General features: G+C 35.8%; 1 protein-coding gene and 1 pseudogene across 1 annotated transcript in view; both read right to left on the reverse strand.

Annotated features, from left to right (window-relative positions):
- The window catches only part of ATF6 (activating transcription factor 6), a 221,298-nt gene that overhangs the window by 71,511 nt on the left and 131,442 nt on the right, over positions 1–18,345 (reverse strand). The gene's annotated exons all lie outside the window — the stretch shown is intronic.
- LOC149750533 (proteasome activator complex subunit 3 pseudogene) lies at positions 3,830–15,281 on the reverse strand (annotated as a pseudogene).

The raw sequence follows: 18,345 nt of genomic DNA on the forward strand, positions 1-18,345 counted from the left end.
ATAAATACATTCAAATACTTCATATGTATGGCAAACAGGAAAATCAGTTCTATGACAGTTAAGAATAATGTTTGTTGGTTAACAGGACAGAATAATGTTTGGGTGATTGACACAGTGGTCTCTCTACTGTAATTTTATACTAAAACATCATAACAATGTTACTAAGGTTATACAGCAAAAGTATTGCCAAATGTAAGTTAGTGAATGCATTAATACTAATGGTGAGCCCAAGAACATGTACAGAGTTTCATATACACTTGAACAAAATAACATATCAGTAAATCCTCAGGATATGTTAATCAATGGGCAGGTACAATTTGATGGTTTAATGAAATAATACTGCTTCTTTAAATTATTGAGAAGAGATCAAGTTTGGGATTAACATATACACACTACTATATATACAATAAATAATCAGCAATGACCTACTGTATGGCAGAGGGAACTCTACTCAATATTCTGTAATAACCTATATGGGAAAAGAATCTGAAAAAGAGTGGATATCTGTATATGTATAACTGAATCACTTTGCTGTACACCTGAAACTAACACAACATTGTATCTCACCTATACTCCAAAATAAAATAAAAATTAAATTAAAAAAATTAGCCATTAATCTGACAGTGTAGCTAAATATTTCAGAACTAATTTCAGAGTAAATCTAATTAGTTTAGAAATTAATTAAGTTTCAATGAGACTAAATAATTAAAGGAATAACTATATCCTACCATTAGTTCATTAAAAGGAGCACCAATCTGCCTCTTGTATAAACATATATTTAGAATAGTACTACTGTGAAGTAATACTAAAAGTCTCACATTTATTTTCTAGGCAGAACTTTTATATTAAACCTTTCTGAATAAATTTAAATAATTTCTGAGGTAGGAATGGAAGAGTTAAAATAAATATTTTATATTTATTTAATACTTCTTTCTGACTACAGTAATTCTTATAGCCTTTGCTATGGGAATTATCAAAGTTTTCATTTTTCAAATGTCATTTTTAATTTTCAAATTTTCTTATGGGGCTAAAGTTCATTAGTTTTACACAAAAGTTTTATAGAATGAGCATGTCTCAGGTAATACATAAATTTATGTACTTGAAAAGCAAAGAATTAGCACATACTAAAAGATTAAGGAGATATTCTTTTAATAAACTACAATTATTTGCTTCCTTTAATCAAGCTATTCTGACTTCATTTGTTGCCATTACTCTTAATTCTTTCTAAAAGTATAAACAGAAATTAGATTCTTAAGTAACATTTAACACTTCCTACCATATGAACTATGTGGTCTTTAGGACTTCTTATAATACAGTGCAATAATGTGGAATTTAAATGCAAAAGATTATATTCAACTTGTTGGTTTCTTATTGAAAATATTAACCCTCAGCTCATGAAACTCATAAAAATGGCCTTTTCATTACTCCTCTACAGAACAGCAAGCATATTAGTCTGTCAAATTTCTTCAGCTCCAGAAGTACTGGAGTAAGCTATGAAATATATAGATAATGGGTTCAATAATTTTGATAATGGGTTCAAAAATTTTGAGCTTGTCTCACAGCATAAAATGCAGAAAAGCAGAAAAAAATGTTCACTGATATTAAAAAAGTAGAGGAATAAGACAGTGATGGTTGAGCTCACTGTACTTTTCAAATTGTTTAAAACTTATGAAATAATTTTTAACCAGAATGTTTTGTCTTTATATTTATTAGCAAATAAAACTTAAAATCTAAGAAAATTCTAATACTTAAGAGAATACTTTTTAAAGTATTTAATAAACTATGTAACTTTTAAGTATTTAAGAAATTAACTTTTTAAATACAGAAATCTGGAAGGGTAAAGCATTATGTTCATGACCACAGAGAATCAGTTTTGAAGAACAAAATTCTTCACTCTTTGATACACTAGACTTACTTCTCCATAACTCTTGGTTAGAAAAGTAATAAGAGAATTACTGATGCTGTTAAGGGGGTGAGAGAGTTGTTTTCAAATGGGCTTACACAGCATGGGAATTCAGTACACAGGTTTGGAATAACTTGCAGCTGTTGCAGGGTGAATAGGCTTAAGGAAATCACTGGGAATATTGAAGGAGAATTACCAGAAGTACTTTAAAACATTTATACTATTGTGATAAGAAAAAATGTTTAATTAGATGCCTAAAATTGGTCTCTGTTTAATTCTGAATCAAATTTTTAGATGTCTCTCATCGTTACAAATTCCTGGGTATACATCCACAAACATGCTCAATTGTAACAAAGTGGCTCACTTACTATATGTCTTATGAGAAAACAATTTCCTTTAGTTTGATCCAGTTTTGGTTTAGTTCAATGTAATTCAAAATACGTTATAAATTTACTATATGCAAAACACCATGAGGGATAAAGAGTGAAAGACCCTCACTCTTCTCAAGAAACTTAGAGAAAATAGATATTATATATTATACAAAAATAATACAAAGAAACAGTATTACAGGAATTCAGTGGAATTTTCGGGATTTATTTGAGTGCTCAAATCCTGCTCCCTGAGGAAGAGCCTGATTTTGTCTGTAGGTATTTGTAGGTACCAGAGGTACATTATTCTTTCATCCAGGTAAAAACTGTTAGGAAAGTGTCTCAATCATCAAAATAAGATGTTAACCTTGTCATCTATTTGGTTTCTAAAGCATATGGAGTCACCCTGAATTAACAATACAGAATATTAGTACTCTAAGCTCTCACTATAAGTCTGGATAAGAGATATGATATTTAGAAGGTACGCTTAAGGGGCATGCTAGCCAACCACTCCTTTAGGCATTCCAAGTTCCAAGATCAAGCTGAATTCTGAAAAGGCTTGATTCATTTTTACTGAATTGTACATTATGAAAAGATGACAAATCAATGTCTACGGTTAATGTCCCCATCATATATCACTGTAGGTTTTGGTTCAGCTTCAAGACTCATCGCAATTACTTTAGAAAACTTAGCTCTAGAGCATGCTGTCTAATGCAAATATACTGCAAACCATATATGCAAGCCACATGTAAATTTTCTAGTACACAGTAAAAAGAAATGGGTGAAATTAATTTTAATAATCTATTTTATTGAACCCAATATATCCAAAAATATTATCATGCAACATGTATGTAATCAATGTAAAAATTACTGAGATATTTTACTTTTTCTTCTTCAAGCTCTAAGTCTTCAAACTCTAGTGTGCAGTTTATACTTACAGCACATCTCCATTAGGACAAGTTACATTTGAAGACTAGTGGCTACTGTAGTGAACATAGTGCAGCTCTAGAAGATAAACTTCTTTGGGGAAGTGGCCCTTTAAGCCTTCGTCTCCAACAAAAAACTACAGCTCCTATGCTTTCCCCCTTTATTCTGTAGGTTATTAGGGACAGAGCCATGACAACTCCACTTAGCAGTTCTTTGGTGGTGAAGAATGAGGGTTGGGGTACTGGGTCAGTAGGATATTTTAAACCCATATATTCAAAAGTGAAATAAACAAAATCGTGTACTAAACTTCTCCCCATCTATCTCCAAATGCTCTAACAGCACCTCCTTCCAACACAAGTGGCATGGCTGATAGTATAGAATAATGCCTCCTCAGAAGGAGAAGTGGAACTGGAGGTATTGAAACTCCTGAGTTTTGTTTAGTAAGGGTCATTTTTATGACCAAAATAAAGTTACAGTTAACATATAAATTTAGAGATTGTTTTAGATTTCTTTATATAATCTCTAATTAAGTAAAAATATTACTTTAAGCCCATTCTGGTTTAGAAACATTTCAACTTCTCTTAAATTTCGCAGAATAAAATAATACACCAGTTCATAGGGATATGTTAATTTATGGAATTCTACTGGTTTGCACGTTTTTAGAACTCCCTTTTAACATAATCTCATTAATAAAAAGGAGGTAGTACAATGCAGTGAAAAAAGCACTAGCCTGAAATGGAAGATGATTTGGCTTCTAGACTTTTGTCACATGAGTTGTGTGATGTTATATAATTCTCTGGATCTAAATTTCTTCATCTGTAAAATTAATGGGGCAAAAGTACATCCCTCAATCTCAAAAATCTTAATTGGAAACTATATATTTATTCAAGAATTTCAAAATGCTATATTATCTGAAGCAAATGGTATTTCCAATGTAACGCTGTAAAACTTTGTAAGAGTGAGATTAAATAACAAAGCCAAAATAAATGGCCAAGTTGTAAAAGGAACTTAATTCTGATTGCAGGTTTAATTCCTGTCCATTAGCTCCTGCTAGCTTTTCACCAATAAGTAAAAATAACACTTGACATTCTCTATGTGAGAGAGTTCATTAAATTCAGTTTAGTATTGAAATATTTTAAATTTGAGTGACAGGGATCACTAAGCTTCACTGATAAGATTCTGCTAATTGAACTTTAGGAACTTGAAGACTTATCACAATAAAGAAAGCAAAGAAAAAATGTACACAAATGTATAATCATCTAATATTAAATGCCTATTATTGTTGATGAAAAGATAAGTCATGAAACTTCTATATTTCTATTCTGCTTCCCATGGATAATTTCAGTTCGAGGTAGGCAGATACTTAATGTGCTAGCAGTACAGTGTTGTAATGCAGAGAACAGGGGTGGTCCAGCACCTGTTTCTGTAACTGACTGAGTCCTTTGTTTTTTCAAAAAGATCAGGAATTTTTAAAAAATGCCTTGATGTCAGTGCACAATAGCATCTTTCAGAAATGTTTAAATGTTGACAGAGGAAGTAGGATTCCCTCCTACTCATACCAAATCATGTAAGCAGGAACAACCCATCTAATCAGTATAAGACAATGTAATTGCTTTCTTGAACATATTTATAAGGTAATAAAAAAATTTCTGAAGGGGGAGAGGATTAACACTAAATAAAATGGCTAATGCCATTATGGAACCTCAACTCAAAAGCAGAGTAAAATCCTAATATAAATACCTAGACATTCTTACCGTCATCTAGGCACATGTCCTCCTTGCTACTTGATCTCTATTTTCCACAGTCTACTCAAAACCCCTGCCCTAGATGAATATTATTCTCACAGTTAGGTAACAGAGCCTTAAGAATCCTTGAAAGACAAAATGAAATGGGGTTTCATTTTAGAGATATCGGCCAAATGAAATTCTAATTAGTAAAACTGGGTTTATATATAAATGCTTATCTTCTACAGATGTATGTATAATCTTTGTTGCAATAATATAAAGACATGTATGTATTCTTTAAAATAAATGAAACCCACAAATACGTTTCAACAATTTTGTTAAACTAGTGGGTTATGGATGATTTCTCCCGGTTTTTCAAATTTCTGAGCATTGAGATAGTCCTTTTGAAATTGAAATAACATTTTAAATTGATCGCATAGTTATCTATTAATGGCTGAGGCCATTTGGTAAGAGTTCCGTAGAAATATGAAAACCTCATAAAGAGTATAAAAAAATGTTGCTTCTAACCAAAGAATTTATAAACAATAATTTTAAAAAAGCTCTAAGCTCCAAAGTTTAAGAACTTTAAAATTAAACCTCTTCTATATCATTTATATGGCTTAAGAAAGGTATTTCACTCAGTTCTAAAAACCAGATCTACCAATTTTAGAATTTCCAATCAAATCTGCGTTAGTAGCTTTCATGAATCACAAAAAGAACTTAAAACTAAAATTATTTAATTTAAAATGATTCTTTCAAACCATTTCCTAATAACAAAACATCATTACACACACTCTTTCTCAAACTTTTAAAAAGGAATTAAAAGGGGCTTTAAGTGCTAACAATTAGCAAATGATTCATATTGGATACCATGTTTTGACACCAGTTCCTAAAATAGGTTTGTTATTATAAAAGCTTTTGCAACCATTTGCAAGAAGGGGAAATAATAAAGGACTTGATTTTTGCAGAAGTAGGGACTTTATAAAAGCAATCCAGCTCCAATTTTGTTTGACATAGTGTTAGAACAGGGAATAAAATGCAAATACCAGAATTCTTTAACTACAAAGGACATGCATATTTTTTTAGTAAAAGACATGTTTGGGTATTAGAGACAATTTATTTCAATCTGGCATAGGGTTTGACAGCTTAAGAGTATAAGGAACAAGCAAAAGATGATGGTTGTATTACGTATGGAACAGATATTTTAAACCTTAGATGATTAATTAACTATGGTTGAAAAACAAGCAACAATTGGACTTCCCTTACATTGTCCACTACACACTGGCATGCAATTAAATGCCTGTCAAATGATATGAACTGATGTAGGATTCCTGGCACTTATCTGAATCAGATTTAATACCTTACAAGGGAAATAAAGAGAACGCTTGAGGAAGAATGTTAAATGCAAACAAAAGTCTTTCTATTAGGCAATATCTTTTGTTGTTTTATAAGGTCCAATTTGAAAGATTCGGGCTTTTCAGAAGTTCAATGAAAGAATAAACTTGTTTTACCGTGGCATCATTTTTTAGAAGTTTACTTTGAAAATAAAGCTTCCACTAAACCAGTTACAAATTTTTCTAATCTATATAGGTCAGAATAGACACATAGTCATATTCATTTCAGTAAGGACAGGCCCAGTTATAAGGTTATAAGTTATACAGATATAACTATAAGTAAAAATTTTTTAAAAGGTGATTGAAACAGAATTTTATCTCTAATTCACTTCACTCATGAAGAAACAGTTGTTTTACTCCTTCAGGTCAAACAGATAAGGAAAATGAAAAAGCAAAAGAAAAGCCAAAAATCATTAGGCACTTCCTGGGTAGACTGACACCACCTCAGAAAAAATGTAATGGGCATCACTATCCACCTAGAAAAACAAAAAACAACCCACTAGAAATGTGGTGTAGTCAGACTAAGAAATATTTCTTTTTTTAAAAAAAGATGCAAAAGAAAACATCTCTGCTTTCATCTTAAACAATTCTTGCTGTTAAATAGGAAATGCTTTCATAGCAGCTTTTAGAGTCAAGTCTATATAATAAAGGTTTGTGCTGGTTTTCACCCTTGATAACCAAAAGGCATTGTTGAAAAGAAACTCCTAAATAGTCTCGTTCAAAAGTGATTTCGCTCATTAAATGGGGAAAGGGGAGAGGGGAGGGATGATTAGGATCAATTAAAAGAGAAGACAAAATAATCATGTTTTGACCTTATCTAAAGCAAGATCTGAAGGTAGTTTCATTTGTAGCAAGAAATATATTCCTACAAAGATATTGCACAAAGGGGAAAAAAAGGTAGAATTATGTAAGTTTCAGTAATAGATTCTGGACTCTGACTTATATAGTTACCTAGTTTCAGAGGGTCTTACATTATGTGGAAAAGAAATTTCAATGGGAAATAACATTCTCATTTCTCACAAAAAATAAATTTAATCCCTCATAATTTCCCTACCAATAACTCATTTGAGAAATAATTTATTGCATGAAAGTACTACTATAAAAGTACATTAAAAGGTTAAGCTCACAACTTACGTATGTATACAGTCTTGAAAATATTATAAGGATTCAGGGCACAGTTAGTTGAATAGGAAAAAGAGATGAAGCTGTCACTTGTACACAGGGATAATCTCATTCCTATCTACAAAAAGGCTCCCGCTCTCACTTTTTCAAAGTGTGTATTATGTAAGTTCCACAGGTGGTGATTTTGAGTGATGAAGATCCTCAAATAATACTAAAACTGAAAAAAAATGTTTCAATAAATACACTTCAGCTGGCTGAAGTATCTTCATCATCAAAAAAGATAAAATTCTGAACAAAAACCACTATGGAAGAATGATTCATCATATCACATCACAAGAAATTCTCTGATGCAGAAGGTGACTCGGGGTACATTAATTTATCTTACCTGCAAATGAAATCTGGAAATGCTGGACTTGAAATATACCAACAGTATAGATCACTATTGAGAAGATGACAACGGTTTCCCCTCAACCAGGCCTCAAAAGCAGTCAGGAGGAAAAAACCCAGTCACATTTTAGAGTATTTAGATTTTTTAAATGACCCATACAATTTGAGAGGAAAACTCTTATGAGAGCCTATAAGACATATCTTAAGAGACAAAAGGGGAATGGAGATGAAAATTGGTTGAGAAAAAAATGTGATATAAAGCTTGAAGGACTTGGCAGGGACTTAAGAGATAAATGGATACATAGAAGAAATTCTAAATTGTGTGTAAAAGGAAAGTAGAAGACACTGAGATGGTAGAAGGTTGTGCAAGGAAGCTGCTTTCACAGATTTCTCTTCATTCTAAGGGAGGTATGGATGTCCATTTCTTTAGAACAGTTAAGACCTATTGCTCTTTACATGCTCATTTTTCTTACGCATCAGAGTTGAAAAATATCAAGGGTACGAGTCCAGCTGAGGAGAAGGGAAACTATACACCTGAAAATTAAAGTTCAGATAAGCACGCTTCGGCCATCAAAATACGGTAAAACCAAGTTTTATTTCAATCTGCTAAATTGAAAGCATACAATGACCTAAACACATCCCTTTAAACTCCTTTTCTTGCAAAAAAGAAATGATGGTATAAATGGGGAATTTCTGACGTTTGAACAAAGTAACATAGAGTGGAACCTTAGGAAACCTTCATTTAACTTTCTTTTAAACTTTAGGTTTTTTTTATTAACCCCTGAAACTATTCAATGTCACCAATGCCATAAAACAAGAAACCTTGGCCAACATTCATCAACAAAGCTACTTTTTAAAATGGCAGTCCTTTCTCCTTGTCCAACCTTACTACCTTCTACCAGATGGCTTCTTCCCATTCTCTCTTCTGGAAGAAAAATCAAATAAAAATTACACCAAAAGAGGATTCAGTATGAGGATAAGCTATACGAAACTGTCACTAAAGAGTAACGCACATTTCCAGTCGTTTCGTCACCTGTAGAGTCATCAATAACCAGCCTTCTAGCTGCCTGAACAGCTCAGCCAACTCCTGAAGGAAAGTGGGGTGGAGAAAGGTCCTCGGTATAGGTTGTCAGTGTTGGTGCTCCAAGGGGTCCTGATCTTCTCAATGTTTTTGAGGATTACATCATGCAAGGTGGCATACTGGTTCCATTCGTGGAGCAGGATCTGGCACATACTCTGGTACTCGTTTTCGTCAACCTCGGCTACAGTGAGGCGATAATCTTCCACCTGGGGGTATTTCACTATCTTGGATACCAACTTGGCCTGGGTGTTGTAATAGGTGGAGAAGCGGCGTAGATAGGAGGCTGCTGTGCTCTCCACGGTCCACAGCTGGTCCGCGGTATCTTCCTGGATAGACACTCCAAAGTTGTTGCCGTCCTCCGCCTCTGGGAGAAGCAGCTCCACCCACATCCACAGGGTGTTGCATTTCTCTCTCAGCAGCTCGATCTCGGGTTTTACGTGCTGAATCAGCTCCACCAGATGCTGGTTGCTTCGCAGAAGCTGCCCCTCGCCGCCTGGCATTGCTAGTACTTTGATGAAGGACTGGGTCTGCAGAGGCTGCGGATCCCGGGTTGGGCCCATCCCGCGCAGTGTCTGGGGCGACGGGGGTCTCTGGGGCTGGCACCGAACGTATTCTGGATAGGTCTTGCAGGCGGAGCTCCTGAACCCGACTATCCAGCTCTGACAGCTTCTGAGGGAAGAAGGTGGACACCAGATAGATCCTCGGCCTCCTGGGCAATGCGGGCCCGAAATGAATCTACTTTCCCCTGCACGTCCTGCTCTAGCTTCAGCGGGGAAGCCATGACCTCCAGGGGCGTCGAGTGTTGGAGGAGACACGGCCTGAGTTTCTCCCTCCTCCGCAGGCTAGGTTTGCGCTTCTGCCGCCACCACCAACTCCCAACAGACCAAGGCCCTGCCAGGGCGAAAAGACGTCCCGGAGGTCCCTGAGGGCCGGCACGCGGAAAGCGGGAGCCACACGCTGACCACGCCCTCCAGACGGCGCCCTGGCCAAGAGGACGGCAGACAGGCTTCTTGGGACCAGCCTAGGCTTCGAGTGCCTAGCCGCTAGAGCACCAAAGACCACGTGTCGGGGGACCCAGCTGGATCTAGTTATCTGAGCTGCGCCTCCCCTACCTACTGGCCTGGCTGGCGGGAAGCCACTTTCAAGAACATCGTTAAACTTAAGCTGTGAAGACCAGTCAATGACAAGTCGGTGCTCTTTACACAGGAGCTCAAGGAAATCCACAATCCCTGGATCCAGAATACACGATCTCTTTTGAAAGGCGTCTCACAAAATGGGCTCTCCAGAACAAGGCTCACTTATGGAGAGCCTCAAGTCACACCTTTACAGGTAACCTGGGCCTATCCATGCTTTCCCCTTAGAAAGTCAGAAGTGAGTTCACTTCACTATTGTATTTTAATCAAGTTAGTAGACTTCTGAGATCGTCTATGGCTTACTTCATACAATTTTTAGTTTAAATTACATATGTTAAATTATATGACTCTTCTTAAAATTCATCTTTTGGGGAATAATTAACAATTGAATCTGGACTGTAAATTAAAGTAACACAGTCAAACTTCCTGAATTTGATAAGTGTATGGTTGTTACAGAGGTTATGTCCTTGTTTTTAGGAAGTACACACTACAGTATTAAGGGATAAAGTGACATGATATATTTAATCTATTCTCAGATGGTTCAGAAAAAGTGTGTGTGTGTGTGTGTGTAGAGAATGAGAATGCTAAATCATGTGGAGAAATGGTAAAAATTGATGAATCTGTATAAAGGGTGTATGAGAATTCAGTATTATTCTTCTAACTTCTCTGTAAGTTCAAACTTATTTCAAAATAAAAAATGAAACAACTACCTTTTCCTTAAAAGTTTCCGGAATCATAGAGACAAATTCTGTAAACTTCTAAACTTTCACCCTATTTATTTATATTCATTTTCCTTTCCCTGAAATATTTTCCTTTTGTTCTCTGCAGTACCACAGAGTAAAATCCAAGCCTTTGACTTTTATTCTAAAATTACTAAAGTTTAGTTAAAAAAAGGATTTTTCTAATGATGCTATAGTATGGTTTCAAATGTAATTGTCACCTCAGTCAGACTGTAAACTCCTTCAGGGCAGGGGCCAAGTCTTAATTCAGTTCTTTTGCAGCTAGCGTGGAGCAGGTGCTCAATACACGTCTGATGAAATGATCCTGACTTAGTAAGATTTTAGCTAACTATAACTTCACAAAATCTAGAACTGAAAGGAAAAAACAATCAACAAGACAAACATGTTACAGGTTGGGTTCCCCAGCAAGCAGAGAAGTTGCTTACAGGAGGTTTATTAGGGAGTCCTCTTAAGATAAACACCTGTGGAAAGAAAGAGACAGAACAGGGAGAAGTTGGACTTCGATGCAATCTCAAGGCCTCAACTGACCCCATGGGGAACCGGGAAATGCCCTTCAGAGTTGTCCTGAGGTGGGGTCAAAGCAGTTCCTGAAGAGGGCTCTTTGGTAGCAAGACTTTTAGCAATTGGGAGATAAAAACTTTAGTTCTGAGGAGGGATCTGGGAAGCTCATCATAGCTTCAACTACACATGTAAGATATTAAGATACCTATACTAACAAACTAGCAATTAAGTTGTTCAGCCCCAGTCAGGAGTTGAAAATTCAAAGATGGTTTCTGTGTTCAGATCAATTCAAGCCTCTCAGGAATGACAAAGAAGACTGTGGTGACAGTAATTATATGTTCAGAGGTGGGGCAGGGGAGATAAAGGCGTGTATGTATGTGAGAGAGGTAATGGGGGATTACTGGTAAGTTGGATCTTAAGATATAAGGGAAGTGGCAGGAAATGAGGCAGGAGAAGTAAGCAAGGACCAGCTCATGGAGGCAGGGCCCTGTTTGCCATGCTTTAGGAACCTGGATTTAATAAAAGCCAATGAAGGACATTTAGGCAGGGAAAAAATACGCACAGATGTATGATTTCAATGGTGGAGGTGAATTTGGAGAAGAAACTAAAGGAAGAGAGACTGTGCCATAATCCAAATGAGAAAGTATGCCTCATTTTAAGTGGTGGTGATGGGGCTGAAAGAGAAGCATCAAGAATATCTTAGGGAAAAAAAAAAGAATATCTTAGAAGTAAAATTAACAGTATGTAGTGATTGTTTTAGATGTGGAGAGATGAGAAAAGGCAGAATTCAATACTACGTAATTTTTGGGGGGGAGCTTAGGTAAATAATTTCTATTTATACTTATATTAAACCTCTCCTAAGAGGTGAATTAGATATACATTTTTACACACACATATTTACATTCAACTTACGGGAATTTAGATAGGGCTATCAAACAGAAAAGAAAAAGCAAATCTTAAAACATGACCACAATTTCCCATATGTTGATTTTCTTCATAACTTTGGCTATAAAAGATTACGATGGCGCCAGCATGGAAATTCCCTTTTATACTAAAAACATCCTCAGTGGTATATATGGTTTAACAAATGGTTACTCTGTTTTCAAATAGAAAACATTTCTAGTTGCTCTTTTAAAGAAGTAGGAAAGTTTCTTTCTACTTATGACAGTGAATAGCCATTTATATGAAATTATTTTCTTTAGTTGTCTAATGATAAATTTAAATCCTTTGGGGGATTAAGCTGCTCTTTTTTCTAGTGGGACCTAAGAGTTTTATTTTTTCGTAATGTTTCCTGTCCTTGTTAATGAGATAGCAGTTGGTAGGAAAGTAACAGCTCCTAATTTTTCTACCCCCATCAACCATCAGCAATCAGTGGTTGTTTTTAAAAATTATTTACTAAACTTGCATGCCTTGATTTGACCCATGAAATTAACACTGAGTGCTAACAGGTGGAGGAAGGCCAGGGACAGCTGTGTAGAGTATTGTCTTGTTCAGGTCAGTTTCTCCTTTCTCCACAGCCCAGCAGGGTTCATTATGTACTCATGCCAATAACTGACACCCCACTCTTCTTTTAGGAATGCCTACAGATTTATGGATTGGCTTATCCTTTAAATATCCTCCAACTCTGAAACTATGCCCTGTGAAGAAGGGATTCTGTGGTCCTGCGTATGGGTTCCATTTACAGAACTATTCTAAGCAACTGTTGTGTCAACTATTGGAGATACCTGTAAGCTTGAGATATGGATTGAAATTTAAACATTCAAAATAAGCTGTTTTTCCCACTGATTTCTTTCTATCTATAAAAGTTAGGAGAAATATTATCAATGGTGCTAAATCTAGATAATCTTAAGGCTCTGGTGGATGGTAATATTTATCCCCTTATATTTATAAAATTTTTCATCTCTGGGTTGCAGTGGATCTTATGTTATGTAGACCCCCAAATGAGCAATTTCTAGGGCTGACAAATATATCACGTCCTCTTCCTTCATTCTTCCTCCTAGATTGCTGCACATAAAGGTACAGAAATAAACAATGTGGAGGTATTCACTGCAGTGCCCTTTTGTCAGAATCAGCCTCCACATGTAACACGAGCATGGCTCTAAATGAAGAGGAGTTGGCAATATAGCATTGTGGTTAAAGTTACGAAGTTAGTCATGTTCAAATCCTAGCTTTGCTACTTACTACCCATGTGACCCTGGCTAAGTTATCTAATCTCTCTGTGCTTTATTTTCTTCATCTATAAAATGAGCATTATAATAATATTTATAAAAGTTGTTCGGAGGATTAAATTATTTAATGCATGTAGAGAGTTTAGCACAGTGCCTCAAACATATTAATTGCTCAATAAGTGTTAGCTATTATTGAAGGAGAGTCTATCAACAGTCCAAAATCTCCCTTCACTCTTTGAAATGGAGTAGAACTGTGTATTCTAGACAAACCAAGATACAATTTTCTTGTTCACTATCTTGTTACTTAGCAGTAGTGACTAATTGTACTACACAGTTGAATATAAGTATCTTTTTTTAATGGCTTGAATTTCTGAGATCATCAGTATTTAGAGGCCATATCACAGAGGGCATAGGTGAAGCAAGCACAAAGTTTTACTGGCTACCTTGGCTGAAAAGTGCATTTCTGAATAGAACCCCTTCTGGCAAAAGCCATGTCTTCATCAAGTTCACATTATTTTATCTTACAAATTACATAATTGGGATAGTTTGGAAACAATGATGTCTACTGTCAAGGGTCCTTAAGATCACTGATTTTTAACAAAAGACCCACTGATCTCTAGGTCCTGGATTCCCAACTTTTTAAGATGCTTTGGCCAATGACTCTCTACCCAAGTCACTGATAGCTTCCTTGTTTACAAAATCCCTGGATCAATAATGTACTGGATGAACAATGAATCTTCTAGTTCAGCATTTTTCAAGTTGAATTCCATCGGTTCCCTGTAATTATTTGTGTCTTCATTTTGATGATTCATTAACTGATGTAAGCATATTCTGGGTCATATTATAACTGACATGCAATTGGGGCCAGCGATCACATTTTTATGATTATGATAGCACCAAGTACATCTACCTTAATTGATGAGAGAGGAGCCTATTAGGTATGATTATCCTTTACCTCCTTTTCCCAAATAACTGTAAATCAGATAGAACAAAGGTTTTCTTAGTGATTCAAACAGAGAAAACTGGGGCTTCCCTGGTGGCGCAGTGGTTGAGAGTCCGCCTGCCAAGGCAGGGGACACGGGTTCGTGCCCCGGTCCGGGAAGATCCCACATGCCGCGGAGCGGCTGGGCCCGTGAGCCATGGCTGCTGAGCCTGTGCGTCCGGAGCCTGTGCTCTGCAACGGGAGAGGCCACAACAGTGAGAGGCCCGCATACCGCCAAAAAAAAAAGAGAAAACTGCGAGGAGAATTAAGTTATCACAGAGTACTCAATAATATGGAAATGTTTAATTAAAAATTGAAAAGACTTGCACCATAAGAGTCAGTATCACCTTCACTTATCAGTAGTGACATAAAAACATGGTCTATTACATAAATTCAAGTTGTTGATTTGATCTTTGTAATATTATTTATATTTAATTTATATATTTATATAACTTATTTATATTATATAATTATATTATTTTGGTTTTGTATTTGCAAACTAAAAGTAGATGTTTCAAGTTTTGTGTTTATATGTACTTAATAAACATAAGTCAGTGCTGGCGGAGAATTTCTTCCTTTAAAAGTAAAACCCCTCTTATAATGCCTTGTGCAAACAATTCCAGAGCTATCTTCCTGAAATGCGTTTTTGATCATATTTCTATCTTCTGTAGTGTAAGGACCAAATTCCTTAAGCAGAGTCCACAAGTTCTTTCATGATCTGGATCCTGCCATCTCTTATTTCCCAGAACCTACTCTACATTCCAACAACAGTACTCTCACACGTCCTATGGTTTACATATTCACCTCTCTCTGTGTAAAATGCCCACTGTATCATCTTCCTCCCACTCTCTATCCTACCAATTCATCCTGCTGTAATCAACTCAAGAACTGTTTCTGAAAAAACCTTCCCTGATACCACCTTCTCCCTTCCTAGAAGTTAGTGCTCCTGGCACAAGTTAAATAGCATAATAATATCTACCTCATAAAGCTGTTGAAAGGATTAAATGAAACAACTTACATAAAACAGCTAGGACACTAAATTCTTCATAAATGGTAGTAGTTTTATTTGTATCTCAAAGTATTCTGCATAAATCTCTTTTACAGTTCCTATCACAGTGTTGTAATTTTGGATTTACAAGTCACTTTTCTTTACCATAATAAATTCCTTGAGGACAAGCATTTTAGTTTTTTCATTTTTATATGTTCTTTGGTAGCAGTGTGCCAGGTAACAATAAATGTTCAATGAATATTTACTGAATAAATGAATTAATGAAAGAAACAGGATAAAACTGATCAGATAGGACCTGACTAGCAGAAGAGATGGGACTCTCAAGCAACTTATCTTTTTCTTATTTCCCCTGAAAAGTTGCTAGATCTAACAGCAGTCTTCTGGGCTGAACTCTTTAGGGGTTTACAGGAAAAGTAGGAAATGTATTTCTTTTTCTCTCCCATCAACAGTATGCATAGTTTCACACTCTGCTTTTGACTCTGGTAATATTCTAGAATTCTACCAGTCAAACTATTGCTTAGTTGTGAAAAAGAGCCCTCACTTAAATAACTGGTGTTGGTCTGCAGAACACTAGTTATGCATTACTACATGTTTGTGCAAAATGAACATATCGGGGAGTACCAGAGAGGTACACACACAAGGAATAAGGGTGGTGCTGGCTCTGACTCACACTCCTACTGTTTATTTATAGCTTCTTATTAGTATGGGATTTGTTTTATTTGGCAAAAATACAAGATCTCACTGACTGAGGGAGGAAGATGTAAGAAAATGCCTAAGCATAAAAGTTCTACAGCTGAATAATAATCTGTAATTCAGTGCTGTATCAACAGACTCCCCAGGGGCTGGTGCAAGCTGAAACCACTCCAGAATTACAGATTTCATGAGCTGCAGACTTCACTGCTAAAAGTAAAATAGTGATTAACTAAAGATTTTATTCCTCCATAGACACTTCCATTCATAAATGCTAAATTCACTAGTTGGGGCTAAATTAAGTTAGTATACAAAATATGTACAGTGAGTTTCTAATTTCTCTAAATAATTTTCACCAGCAGAAATAGTCAAAAGTAAATTTCAAAAAAAAAACAAGCCAAAGAATTTATATGCTTCAGCCTGAAAAAATGTACTTTCTCTGTATTCATTTAAAATCACTGACATTCACAGAAAGACAGACAAGATGAAAAGGCAGAGGGCTATGTACCAGATGAAGGAACAAGATAAAACCCCAGAAAAACAATTAAATGAAGTAGAGATAGGAAACCTTGCAGAAAAAAATTCAGAATAATGACAGTGAAGATGATCCAGGACCTCGGAAAAAGAATGGAGGCAAAGATCGAGAAGATGCAAGAAATGTTTAACAAAGATCTGGAAGAATTAAAGAACAAACAGACATGAAAAATACAATAACTGAATTGAAAATTATACTACAAGGAATCAATAGCAGAATAACTGAGGCAGAAGAATGGATAAGTGACCTGGAAGACAGAATGGTGGAATTCACTGCCACGGAACAGAATAAAGGAAAAAGAATGAAAAGAAATGAAGACAGCCTAAGAGACCTCTGGGATAATATTACATGCAACAACATCTGCATTATATGGGTCCCAGAAGGAGAAGAGAGAGAGAAAGGACCCGAGAAAATATGTGAAGAGATTACAGTCGAAAACTTCCCTAACATGGGAAAGGAAATAGCCACCCAAGTCCAGGAAGTGCAGAGTCCCTTACAGGATAAACCCAAGGAGAAACACGCCGAGACACATAGTAATCAAACTGACAAAAATTAAAGACAAAGAAAAATTATTGAAAGCAGCAAGAGAAAAATGACAAATAACATACAAGGGAACTCACATAAGGTTAACAGCTGATTTCTCAGTAGAAACTCTACAAGACAGAAGGAACTGTCACGATATATTTAAAGTGATGAAAGGGAAGAACCTACAACCAAGATTACACTACCCAGCAAGGATCTCATTCAGATTCAATGGAGAAATAAAAAGCTTTACAGACAAGCAAAAGCTAAGAGAATTCAGCACCACCAAACCAGCTCTACAATAAATGCAAAAAGAACTTCTCTAAGTGGAAACACAAGAAAAGGACCTACAAAAACAAACCAAAAACAATTAAGAAAATGGTAATAGGAATATACATATCGATAATTACCTTAAACGTGAATGGATTAAATGCTCCAAAAGACACATGCTTGCTGAATGGATACAAAAACAAGACCCATATATATGCTGTCTACAAGAGACACTTCAGACCTAGGGACACATACAGACTGAAAGTGAGGGGATGGAAAAAGATATTCCATGCAAATGGAAATCAAAAGAAAGCTGGAGTAGCAATACTCATATCAGATAAAATAGACTTTAAAATAAAGAATGTTACAAGAGACAAAGAAAGACACTACATAATGATCAAGGGATCAATCCAAGAAGAAGATATAACAATTGTAAATATACATGCACCCAACATAGGAGCACCTCAATACATAAGGAAACTGCTAACAGCTATAAAAGAGGAAATCTACGGTAACACACTAATAGTGAGGGACTTTAACACCTCACTTACACCAATGGACAGATCATCTAAACAGAAAATTAATAAGGAAACAGAAGCTTTAAATGACACAATAGACCAGATAGATTTAATTGGCATTTATAGGACATTCCATCCAAAAACAGCAGATTACACTTTCTTCTCAAGTGCACACGGAACATTCTCCAGGAGAGATCACATCTTGGGTCACAAATCAAGCCTCAGTAAATTTAAGAAAACTGAAATCGTATCAAGCATCTTTTCTGACCACAACGCCATGAGATTAGAAATGAATTACGGGGGAAAAAACGTAAAAAATACAAACACATGGAGGCTAAACAATACATTACTAAATAACCAAGAGATCACTG

Source organism: Delphinapterus leucas, chromosome 1, assembly GCF_059928025.1.
Source record: "Delphinapterus leucas isolate spDelLeu-1000000601 "Yukka" chromosome 1, BTC_Dleu_Yukka2, whole genome shotgun sequence".
NCBI classification, from domain to species: domain Eukaryota; kingdom Metazoa; phylum Chordata; class Mammalia; order Artiodactyla; family Monodontidae; genus Delphinapterus; species Delphinapterus leucas.